The sequence below is a fragment of the Nicotiana sylvestris genome, chromosome 6 (genome assembly GCF_000393655.2).
Source record: "Nicotiana sylvestris chromosome 6, ASM39365v2, whole genome shotgun sequence".
Taxonomy (NCBI): domain Eukaryota; kingdom Viridiplantae; phylum Streptophyta; class Magnoliopsida; order Solanales; family Solanaceae; genus Nicotiana; species Nicotiana sylvestris.
In genome coordinates this window covers 132453783-132466712 of record NC_091062.1, presented here as the reverse complement: position 1 = coordinate 132466712, position 12930 = coordinate 132453783, and positions in this window count along the sequence as shown.

The following is a 12930-nucleotide window of genomic DNA, read 5'->3' as shown; positions in this document are numbered from 1 at the left end:
GTCACCCCAATATAGCCACTAAAGTCACCCCCTATGACGAGCTTCTCGATGTGTGGAATACCACGTGCAACCTCATCCAAATCATTCTAGAAGCACCTTTTGACCTCATTACCCAGGCCCACTTGAGGCGCGTAAGCGCTAACCACATTAAAAGTGACCCTATCAACCACTAACTTAATAGTCATTAACCTATCATTCACCCTCCTAACATCTACTACCATCTCCCTAAGATCCCTATCAACTAAAATACTTACCCAGTTCTTGCTCGCAACCCCTCGTGAATACCATAGCTTAAACCCTTTAACATCTTGAGCCCTCGTACCCTTCCATCTAGTCTCCTAGACACATGTTATATTAATGTACAACCATTTTTGCCAAGACAGACCTTCCACGAATGTGCTGAAAGTCCATTTTTTTTTAAAAAGATAATTTTATCTGTTTTTTCTATTTTGCCTTTGTATCCGGCCATTTTTGCGAGATAGCCTTAAAATCGTCCTTGGAAGTGCTGAAAGGCCATTTTTGTAAGAATAGTTACTTTGTCTGTTTTTGTTCGCTTTTTACAATTTTTGCCCTTCTATACGGCTAATTTGCCAAAGACAGCCTTAAACCTTCTATGGAAGTACTAAAAGGCTATTCTCCTAAAAATAGCCATCATTTCTAGTTTGGTCTGGTTGTATTTATCGAGATAGTCTTTTAACCTCTCTCGGGAGTAATGAATGGATGTTTTCGTAAAATTAACTATTTTATTTATTTTGTCTACTTTTTATCATTTTGTCCCTATGTTTGGCCCTTTTTTGAGACAGCCTTTAAAGCTCTCTCGGGAGCACTAAAGGGTTGTTTTTGTAATAATAGCTATTTTTCCTACTTTTTATCATTTCACCTTTTGTGTCCGATAATTTCAAAAAAAATGATAAAAAATATATTGAGTCCTAAATTGGTTTTTATAAAATTAAAGAAAAAATTGGAAGTTGCATATAGTTTAAGTAAGTCCTGGCCCCTTTTCTTTTTCTCAGGTTCACCATGAATTCTCAACAAAGAAGCAGTCAGAAAAGGGTAAGGGGCAAGACACCTCCTATATTCTTGATCAGAGATAAGACCCCGAGTAGTCTCAGTAATTGGTGGGCTAGTTTCGCCACATGGGAACAGAATCAAGTTTTTAAGCACCTTAAGTTCCTCATAAACATTATGGGAGTTAAGCCCAACAGAGATTTAAATGTTGAGTCCTTAGTGGGATTTTAGGATTCTGTGAACAATGCCTTCAAGTTCAAAGAGTGTGAATGATGCCAACACTGGAAAAATTAGGAGGGTTTACAAGATTGGGGAGAAACCTTGGTGGGGAAAAGCCTGCGGCTTCGAGAAAAGCTGGCGTGAACAATTTCTTGAAGAAGTTATGCCTCCGTCAGACTCCAATGGCCTGCTTGAACGAAGATTGGGTTCCATTGAAATATTTTTATGACAGATTTAGAGATATGAAAGGGTTTGAGAACTTATAGGGCTCAAAATTTGTCAACCAATTGAGTTATGACGCCTGGAGGGATTTGAGAATCTTCACATCTATGATATCATTTCTGGGAATCATGGTCTTTCCAGAGTGTGGTGGGCATCATAGTTCGATTGGTTGCGGTCATCTTATTTCTGCAAAATAGCGAGGATTATACCATTCTTCTCATGATCATAGGAGATATTTTTCGAGCTCTGACCCGCTACCAGGAGGGTAAAGATTACTTCGAGGGATGCAACATTCTGTTGCAGATGTGGTTCATAGAGCGCCTTTATCATCATCTAATAGTAGTAAATTTTAGTGATAATTTGTTGAACTACATTGGGTGTCACCCTGACAGGGCCGCAAATTGTAATCTTCTAGAGGGGCTGAGAGCCTGCCGAACATTACTTGGTTCATTGAATACTGATAGAATTACTTGGAACTATTATTGGTTCCCTTTCGCTAGGGTCATGCATATGTCAACATATTGCTCGTTCTTTATACTCATGGGTTTCAGAGGTTTCCAACCCTGTGCACCTCTCATGTCATGTGCCAGCTAGGGAGAGAGCAGAAGAGGCCCCAGGTTGAGGATATGCGTCCGTTTGTATGGGAATTCAAGGGAGAGGAACCTCCCAAAAGATTCATATGCACAACAAGTTTGGTTCGGTAGAAGGTGTTTTGACTTGGATGAGATGGTAGCCGATCGTGAACTTGGAGAGGTGAGCCTCGTGTATCTTGAGTGGTTTCACAATCAAGCGATCTCGGAGCAAAGTCCAGAAAGATCCATAATGAATGTGTTTGATTGGGAGGATGAGATTCGAAACAGAGTTGGGCTGGCTACGGAAGATATTAAAAGGGATTATGAATAAACCTTTGGAGCACTACAAGAAAACTCGGCATCATTAAAATGGATAGGGATCTACAGTATGATGCTTTCGAGAAAGAGAAAGCTTAGTGGGAACAAGAGAAGGAAGCAGTCAAGGCCTAGATTAGGCAAAAAAACAAAGTCACAATTGTTCAACAACAAGAAGAAAGAGAAGCCCAGTTCAAGGGGTCCGTGATCATGAGCGCAGAGGTTTTGCTCCATTAATCCAAGGTCTAAGGGATTAGTTAGAGGGAGTTGAGTCAAGTAAGAAGCGCCAGATCGTAGAGTTTGAAATAGAAATACATCAATACAAAAAGTGATTGATCGGTTAGAGGCGGAATCACAAAAAGTTCAGTGCCAGAGAGATATGGCCTTGGAGCATGAGCATGATGTGCTGGATCTTCCCCAAACTTGTAACGACCCGACCGGTTGTTTTGAGTATTTGCACTTCGCTCAGTTATTTGAGGGCATGAGTATCTTCGTATGGTGTATTATGACTTATGTGAATCGTCGGTTTTGGTTTTTAGGTTATTCGGAATTTGATTTGGAAGAATGATTCTCAACTAGAAGCTTTAATTTGAAAGGTTAGACCAAGTTTGACTTTTTAGTATTAGACCTCAGATTGGATTTCTGATGGTTCCGTTAGCTCTGCTTGGTATTTTGGACTTAGGAGCGTGTCTGGATTGTGATTTGGAGGTCCGCAATAGAATTTGGCCTGAAATTGCAAAAGTTTAAATTTTGGGAAGCTTAACCCGGAGTGGATTTTTTGATATCGGGGTCAGATACCGATTTTGGAAGTTGGAGCAGGTTCGTAATGTCAAATTTGACTTATGTGCAAAATTTGAGTTCAATCGGACGTGATTTGATAGGTTTCGGCATCGGTCGTGGAAGTTGAAGTTTCAAGTTCATTGATTTTTAAATCGAGGTGTGATTCATCATTTTGATGTTGTTATGTGTGTTTTGAAGCCTCGAGTAGGTACGTGTAATGTTATGAAACTTGTTGGTATGTTTGGATGTGGTCCCGAGGGGCTCAGGCGTGTTTCAAATGCATTTTGGGCTATTTTTCCTTTATTTTGCACTGTTGTGTTCTGCTGGTTTCCTGGTGTCTTAGTCCTTCATCGCGTTCACATAACAAGTGTCGCGAACACGTGGTTTATTTTTATGACAGTAGCATTTATTCTTCGCTTTCACAAATATATGTTACGCCCCATGTTTTTGTACGTGAACATATTTCGTAAGTCAATTGATGTAAGCTCGGAAATGAGATCTTCTTTAAAGTATATAAAGTGATTTAATGTTGTCACACCCCATACTTCAGACGTCACTGTCATTATAGGATTATCTAATGTAAACTCAAAAAGGATGAAATCCTTCTACAAGGATAAGAAAGGTTTACTGAAGTCTTAAGTTAAGATAAATATGAGACTTATTAATCATGATTTAAATGATTTTAAAGTCATCATATGACTATATATGATGTTTGGAAATGAAATATAAAGTTTGGGAAAAATCGGATATAAGTTGCGGAAAAACCGACAAAGGATTTGCTTGTAATGAAGTGTTTTGAGCAATACATTCTATGTGTTATATGAAGTCTTTTTGGGACATATTATATACCAAAATGAAGGTCATTGAACCTAGTTTCCAATGGTCCAAACCATTTATTCATACGACATTAGGGTAGAGAAATATGAATTTATAAATTAGGGTCGCCAAGTCACGTCGACGCACTTCGGAGAAATTGGCAGTTTTATAGGCCAGGTTGCGATGCAATTTTCTCCCAATCTATTGAGAGTTACATGGAGATATTTATATGGAATTAAATTCCTATGTGTCTAGTTTCCAACGCTGCAAACCGTTTGTCAATATGATATTGGATTAGAGAGATACAAGAGTCCGAAGTTGCACCGCTCAAGCTGCCAAGCAGGCAGCTTACCCACCTGCTTGGAGAATTGAGGCGGTGGGAGTGTAAGTTATCGTATCCCTTGTATATCTCGTCATTATACACAGAACACTTACCCCAAAACACTCTCAATGCTCTCTAAGAGCTTATCTAAGATTCCAAGAACCAAACTAAAGGGAAATCAACTCACATCATCATTAAAGGTGTTAAAGACTACAAGAGAATGCTTCTATGATGTTGTAATGTGATTGAGGGCTATTGTGAGCTAAGTTGAGATAGGGTGTCGAGTTTTAGATGCTTTCCAAGGTATTTATAACATCTTCTTGATTTTGCCTAAGACTAATCTTGTGTTGGTTGTGTTGTTTGAGTGAAAAATCATAAGATAGCACTTGAAAGAACATGAGATATGGTTGTCTCTTTGGTTGGGCTGTTTTGTGGATAAATATATGGTTTGTGGTGGCTGAAAATTGTGAGAAATAATTTGATAATGTTGTGGATGCTATTGTTAAGCTTTTCTAGGTGTTAATTAAGTTTATTGAAGAAGAAACGATGAAAAATATGTGATTTCCTGGGACGCTGCATTTTATGCCCGCAGGTCCTAAAAGAAAGGTTGACAATTCTCCCAGTAGGCTCAGCTCAGCGAAAGGTGTTGGTGCAGTCCACTTACTCCGGAGTTTCCTATTTGATTAGTATGATTTGGACATGTATTGACTGGTATGGCGGGGCCCTATCCAGACCTTTATGATGTTTATGTACTCTTAGAGGCTTGTAGACAGATGTCAGGTATGTAGATACTTGTATGGCCTTGTCGGCCTATGTTTTGAGTTTACAAATGATCATGTCAGCCTTATAGGATCGTATGTAACATGTATATGTTTCTATATCATGTTAGGTCATCCTATGTCTAGTATTCTCTTATGTTTTATTCTGATTATCTCATGACGGCCCTTTTGGTCCATTTACCAATGATAGTATGATAAGAAAGATATGTTATGTCGGTACTCAGTTGAGTAAGGTACCGGGTGCCCGTCGTGGCCCTTCGATTTGGGTCGTGACAAAAGTGGTATCATAGTAGTTCTATCCTATGGAGTCTACAATCCGTGTCTAGTAGAGTCTTGTTTATGGGTGTGTCGTGCACCACACTTATAAGCAGAAGGCTACAGGGCATTTAGGACTGTCACTCTTTCTGCTTACTCTAGATCGTGTGGTAGAGCTTAGTTGTAAGAATTCAATTTTCTAAACTCTATCTTATCATAATACGACAATTCTTACATCCAGAAAGATGGTTTGTAAGAGATATAGCTATGTAAGAGTTGAGTAAAAGGAACTCGACTTTTTGCATCATGCTTATGATGGATAAATATGAGGTATTCAGCAGAACATGTGTGTACTAAAACGTGTAAGCTTCTTGACAAGGAACCTTAAGGTAAGAATATCTATCCACCCATATGGTGAAAAGTAATGAGAGATTCGGAAGGCAGATACAAGTTTCAACAAGTAAAAGAAGCAAGGTGAAGGAGGGTACGAGGCGCCCAGTTAATGAAGATTTTCAATATTCACAATTCAGGAAGAGGAATATAAGACTTTTGATTTACCTTCAAAAATAACAGAGGTATGTACAATTGGCCACACCCATCTCAGTTATGCCCTATGGGGGGTAACAGAAGTAGTATAAGAGAAAGAATGACATTAGGATCTGGCAGGGGTTAGAGTAACCCAAAATGGTGGCTGGATTGTTTGTGTTAGTTGACATTTCTAAAGGATATTGCAAATGTGCCAATAAGATCTACTTGTGAGACACCTAGATGGCACACTCTAAAATAGTACAGCCAGATATGAATACTACAAAGATAGGCACTAAAAGCCTTTAAGGGATAAATATTACCTTAGTATGGCTCCTGTACTTAATAGAGAAAGAATATTAGGCAACCTGAAGAGCCAGTGGATGGAACAAGGGGAGCTAAAAGCAAAAGAATATCTTACTAAAGTTCTCAGAATAAAGTGATAGATAGAAATGTTAGCAGGGAAATAAGAAGAGAGTTAATGAACCATTATGAGTAAGATGTGATACATGGGTAACAATGGTAGAAAAAAATGATAGTATTACAGTGTCTATAGTCAAGGGAACGAAAAGACAAGAGGTGATAGGCCTTGAGGCAATAAAAGAGTATAAGCCATAAAGTCATATCTCCATTTCAAAAAAATGAGTTGGTGACTCCAACGTGATTACCAGAAGGAAAAGTTAGATCCCCCGGAATAATAGAAATCAGTATGGGCTAGTGAACAAGATAAGCTGACATGAATTAGGGACCGAATGATTTGATAATAGTCGACATCAAGAGAATTTCAAAGATTACTTTCCGTCGATAATAGAATGGACAATAGAAGAATAACCTTTAAAGGTCATTCAAGAAGATGCTTCCCTAAAATGAGCACTGTAAGTAAAGTTAAGCTTAAGGGACTAAGTATGCTCGTTTCACTAGGTGTCACTCTTGTGAGTAAGGAATTCAATTATCCTTGGTACAAAAGGGTTACCGCAAGGTGAGTAAGAGTCCATGAAGATGTGAAAAGACTCCAAAAATTAAGATGTAATTATGGAATAGTAAAGAAAGAATGCGGTAAAAAGGTGAAAGGAATGAGATTGCATCTATTCAGATCCTACAGATTTGATACGACTCCAGAACATTATGCAAGCATGACGCAGGGGAGAGGCAATAAGGGTTCCAACACAAGATGTTATTGACAAATAAGTGCAAATGAACACTTAATACATAAGGAGCCAGTGCGAGAGGTAAGTTAAGACTAGTTAAGAAAATAAGGAAGTAGGCTTCAACTTAAGCATAGTGACATAAAGAAGAAATGGTCTTGTAACAATAGTATCACAACAACATTGTATGCACTCTATAAAAAAGTAGCACCTATGATGGCTAATGAACAGGAAGAAGAAAAAAATCAAAAGGTGATATTCAAGATCATATGGGTTACATGGAATTCCAACATATGAGGGCACTAATATGAGCCAAGTATTCATGCAACAAGTGGCAGAATGACTAGGACAAGCTATTGCTTACATTTAAAGATAACTGAGAAGGTACGAAAGGAAAACTATGATGCTACCAAGTAAAGGAAGGTTTTGAGTAGTATGAATCGATATGTGTAGGTCACATGCTAAAGTATCGTGTAGCGACACGGTTTTAGGTAGATAGGAGTAACGATGTGAAAAGGTGAGTGAGAAGGTGATGAGAATAGGTAAGTCCTTAAGATTAAGCCCATCAAAACAAGAGAGTCGATGGTTTCCATAAGCTATAGAAAGCTCGGTACAGTCTGAATGAACTTAGAGGAGACTAAGAATAGGGGCAATTGGAAGAGATGAAATGTTGCCCTTGTAGTAGAATAAAGGTGTAATTGTGATAAATAAGAGGATGACGTTTGAGCCTTCAATTGAGTAATGATTTAAAGAAAATGGATTTCATGGTTGGCATAGTATTAGAATACCCCCATAAGATGAATCACGTTGGGATGATATGAAGTACGGTTATTGAAGTATAGTATCCACCGTAGGTGGATCAGGAAAATCACTTCAGATGTTCCCCAATGAGACATGAGCCCTAGTGACAATGTATTACATCAGAGACGATGGTTGGAGCTACTGAAAAACTATGATTTTGATATTTTATACAATCTAGGGAAGGCGAATGTAGTAGTCAACGCCCTTAGCCGTACATATATGGGTAGCCTATCATATTTACAGCCAAAGAAGAGTGAGATAGCTTGTGAGATTCATCAGCTAGCTAATCTTGGAATTCGATTACTAGATTTAGGTGGTACCAGAGTTACTATTCAGGACATGGCAACATCCTCTTTAGTAACTAAAATGAAGGAATGCCAGTATGAAGATCATGTGCTAGCTCATTACCGAGATACAACCCCTCAAAAGGAGAAGACACCATTTGAGGTTACAGGAGAGGGAGCCCTCAGATATCAGGGTCGATTATGTGTTCCTAATGTGGCAGGGTTGTCGCACCCCCTTTTTTCCCTTCGCGGAGAGAAGTCCCAGTTTCGACATTCATAGGGGTAATAACTCGTTTCCTTTTGGGATTTGGGTATTTTGAAGAGTCGCCACCTAACGGATTATGGTGTGTTAGGGCACCTAGAGCAATTAACTCTTAGACTAGTTTGCATTAACAGTGATTTAGGGTAAGGGCTCGAAATAACCTTGAGGGGAAGGTGTTAGGCACCCCTCTCGGTCCACAATGGTGGGTCCCGACCGAACTTGTACTTATGTGAATTAGTCCTTTTAACAAATAAATAATCTAAACTCATACTTGCAAATAAAGGCGTGTTTTGGTATTTTTTTAAGTACATGCGTTATTCAAGTAACGAAAAGAAAAGACTAGAATAAGTTACACATATATAAAGGAAAGTAAAATTTATTTAAACGACGGGAGTTGGGAAAGAGGGATCTTAGGTTGGTTAGCCTACAGGATCATACCCACACAATGCCCGGTAAACACTCCTCAACGAAGGGCTACACGTGACATTAGCGCGTAGTCATCATATTCCTTACTACCCAATTCCCTCCCTTGGTCATAGCCTAAAGCGTTCTAGCAACCTTGAAAGATATCGTATGTGTGCACTACTCGTCCCTTCCTCTGGCCCTGGAGATATCTAGGACCTCTAATTTTAGGTAGTTCTAGACCATCCTAAAGTTTTAAAGGATAAAAGTCTAGGCGTCAATCAAAACAACTAGGACTGCACTTAAAGGAGGAACAAATAAAGGCTCACATTTTACCTCCACAATCATAACAAACAAATGCACGTCTCAAACAACAGTTTCAAGTATTTAAGATAAAACCCTAAAACATGATATCTACGTGAGCAAAAAGTATACAGCATTGAATTAGGATTGAAGTGTCAAAGACCGACAGATTTTAGACCTGTGAATGTGAGCAGTTTTAAAGCACAGTTTTATAGTCACAGAGTTTTAATTGCCCTATAGGCTTGCCTAGGCGTAATAGTGATGTCCTATGAGCATGATATCTATATTGATTAGGAATGTAGTAAAACAGTGATCAATTTTAAACGGACAACTTGAGATCTATAGACATACTTTCTAATGGTATTGATTTAAGGCAATGTTTGAAAACTTATTAAAGAAGCGACAGATTAATTGACTAATCCAATTCAGAATAAACAAACGTTAATTAAACTACTTTTCTAATTTAGATGGTTTTAAGTTCTATAGGAATGATTTCTATTAGAGCTGATTTTGATTCCTACAGGCATGTTATCTAAGTATTAAAAGTTGACTTTAACCCTATAGGCATGATCTCTATTATTAAAGCCACTTAAATCCTATAAACATGGTTTCTAATTATGTGAAGTAAAGCATGCAGAATTTATTTTAAACCAAAGCAGATCCTATAGGCATGTTATCTAACAGATCATATTTTGAATCAAAATAGACCCTATAGGCATGTTATCTACCCAATTTACCCACAATACACAACTACCCACCCTTTTTCACTAATCATCCCAATGTTTGTTTACAATAATCATTACAGACCAAGAAATAAATATGAATTACATAAATACATAGAAGCTAAGCTATAGGGAGCCTGAAGAAGGCCCAAAACAATCATGGTGTACCAAGCCTTCACTGATCTGAAATACCCAAAGTTCCATAGCCCAATTCATGTCTAGGTGTGTCAGAGTTCCCTAAGGATCTCGAGGATCTCGGGCAGTGCTCATACCCAGACTTTCCTAAAGCAAAGGCTGATTATGTGCAGTGTGGAAGTGTCAGTCCTGATATGCCTATGTTCAGAGATATCGCAAGGGTCTCAAGGCAGTACACATATCAGGGGGCAAGAACTTAGCAATCTAAGAGTAAGGTGATAGTGCATAATGATTTGAAAGAGTTAGGTAAATAGTATAAAGAAGGCCTTAGGAAAAGAGTTTTCGGAAACTTGTACTGGTTTGAGTGGAAAATAGTTTGAGAAAACATAAAGAATATGTTGGGATCAGAGAGCAAGTCATAGAACATACAGTTTCAGAACAGATTTCACACAAGGGAAAGGGGTAGGGGAAAACCTAGAATGCACCTTAGTGATGGGCAAATAAATACACATATTGTAGTTGCAAAGTTAAGTTGAGAACACATAGGTCTTAGACACAAACAGGATCTCATGGGTGAAGTACAGCAAGTTAAACTTGGATGTACAAACTAGACAAACACTTCATGAAGCATTCAAGCTTTTAGAAATACTAATCATATACAAAACAAGCATAATCTAGACATGCTGGATGAGACAGCAAACACAAAATGTAGCTTAGACATACTAGTGAACAAGTTATCCAAAGCAGTATTGGCATGCTAAACAATGCACTAGTTATAGCTTCTAACATAACAGATTTAAACATGTTGTGTGATACAGTAATCTAGGCATGTTGAATGCATAATGAATAGAGTAGCAACAAGAACTGGAATTTACCACTAATGAACTGTAGCAACCAAGAAACACATAGTTTTTTGGAATGTGAATTGAATCAGGACATACCAGTTAAAGAGATAATACAGAGTATAGAGCAGAGATGGTGCAACCATGAACACTACATCCTTCATGAATAACCACTCAATAATTCCATGATTTCCATATACCCATAGAGTGTAATACATCCTGTATCCAGGAATTCCCTTACTCGAGTCATCCTCGATCTCAACCTCTGAAAGTCATAGCTAATTCTCCAGTATACCTCAAACTGAAACCAATACAACACATAACTGCGCAATCAACCCGTCAATAGCAGACTCCCCCACTTGGCTCAAAGCTAAGGATTAAAGCATATGATAACTTACACCCCATACTCTATTGCTTCCCAAAATCTCACACTGAAATTCAACTAAATCTTTCATTAGTTCATGTAACACAAACCATGTAATATCTCAAATCATCTGCAAATCTCAAATTCACCTTGTAACAGTCAAGCCAACTCTCATAAATGATCCAAACTCAAATTGCAACACATATAATTCACTGGTAAAAGAGAACTCGCTACAAAACAACATAAGGATAACACAAACCTCAGGACACTCCGCAGAAGATAACCCACCTGCTTTGTCTCGAACGGGCATCTCTCTATACATTTCCACAGTTACCACTAATATGCAATCACTTAATCTTCCTGAGTCTGAACTCATATCACGACATGAAAATCTACTTCACTCCACAACTAAACAACATAAAAGGTTTTTCAACACACCCATAACTCGAGACTATACGTCAAATCAAGACGGAAATCAAGCACCCAATTTACATCTCAATAAAACTCTTTTCGTCAAATCCAATCTATATGAAAACATCCCGCAGTCATATCATACTCATCACATAGTCATCCAATCACAATTCCACTAATAGGGACACTACCGGACATATAGGTCCAAAAGCACGTGCTCACATAATAAACATCTTTGTGCTCAGGCTATAGTCAAAACCCGACCTCAAGTCCTCCAGTATGGCCCATCATCAACACACAGAAATCACATCTCGCACCTCACCCAGGGAATCACAAGCTATCGATGCACAGCTGATACCGAGCTCTCATGTGTGCATACGAATGCATGGAAGGAATTCAAAGGATTACGCTTCAAGCTGAATTGATGCCGCACGATAAGGAAAGAAATATGGGAAGTATATCTTTATTCCGTGTAGTCTCTCGAAGATTGGTATGGACGTCATCATACCGATCCGCAAGACTCTACTAGACACTTGCTCATGACTTGTAGAACTTATGAACCTAGAGCTCTTATACCAATCTGTCACGACCCAAAATCCACTAGTCGTGATGGCACCTAAATCAACCTGTTAGGTAAGCCAATTAACAATTATCCATTTCTAATTAAATTAATAAAACAATTAAATGGAAGAAATTATTAGAAACTTATATATTTCCCAAGGACTGGTAGTACAAATCATGAGCTTCTAAGAATAGAGTTTACCAAGCTGATATGAAGAAAATACATATTTTGTTTGAGAAGTAATAAATAGAGTTTTATAATTCTAAGCTACCATGAACAAGAGGCAGCTACAACAGGAACACATGTACATCTTCAAATCTAGCTCCTATCGAACGCAACAACCTCAACAGCCAACATCTGCACGCAATGTGCAGAAGTGTAGTATCAGTACAACCGACCCCATGTACTAGTAAGTAACACACCTAACCTTAGGTTGAAAGTAGTGACAAGCTGGAATATGGTCGGGTCCAACACCAATAGCCAACAACAATTCATAACAATGTAGATCATATAAATAAGGAAGTAACTCAGAAATAAAATTCTCAAATTTTTCACAATTTACCGAAAATAGTTCCATTTTTCAAGAATAACAGTGAAAACCTAAATCCTTTACCAAAATCATCAAAAATATGAGATAGCTAGAAAACTATATTTTTTCCAAAAAAAAATCCTTTTTACAATAAATAATATGTTTCATTTTCTTTCCAGATAGCAAGTATGAAATACCTCTCTATGCCCACATATCAATGTGTGTAAGAAGTCATGAATGACGTGATACCATACAACATGAGGAAAAATGCATCTCTATGCTTGTATGTCATCTATGCATGCCAATACCATCTATCTCACAGATGAATCATGTACTTACACTCCCAGGGTACTCA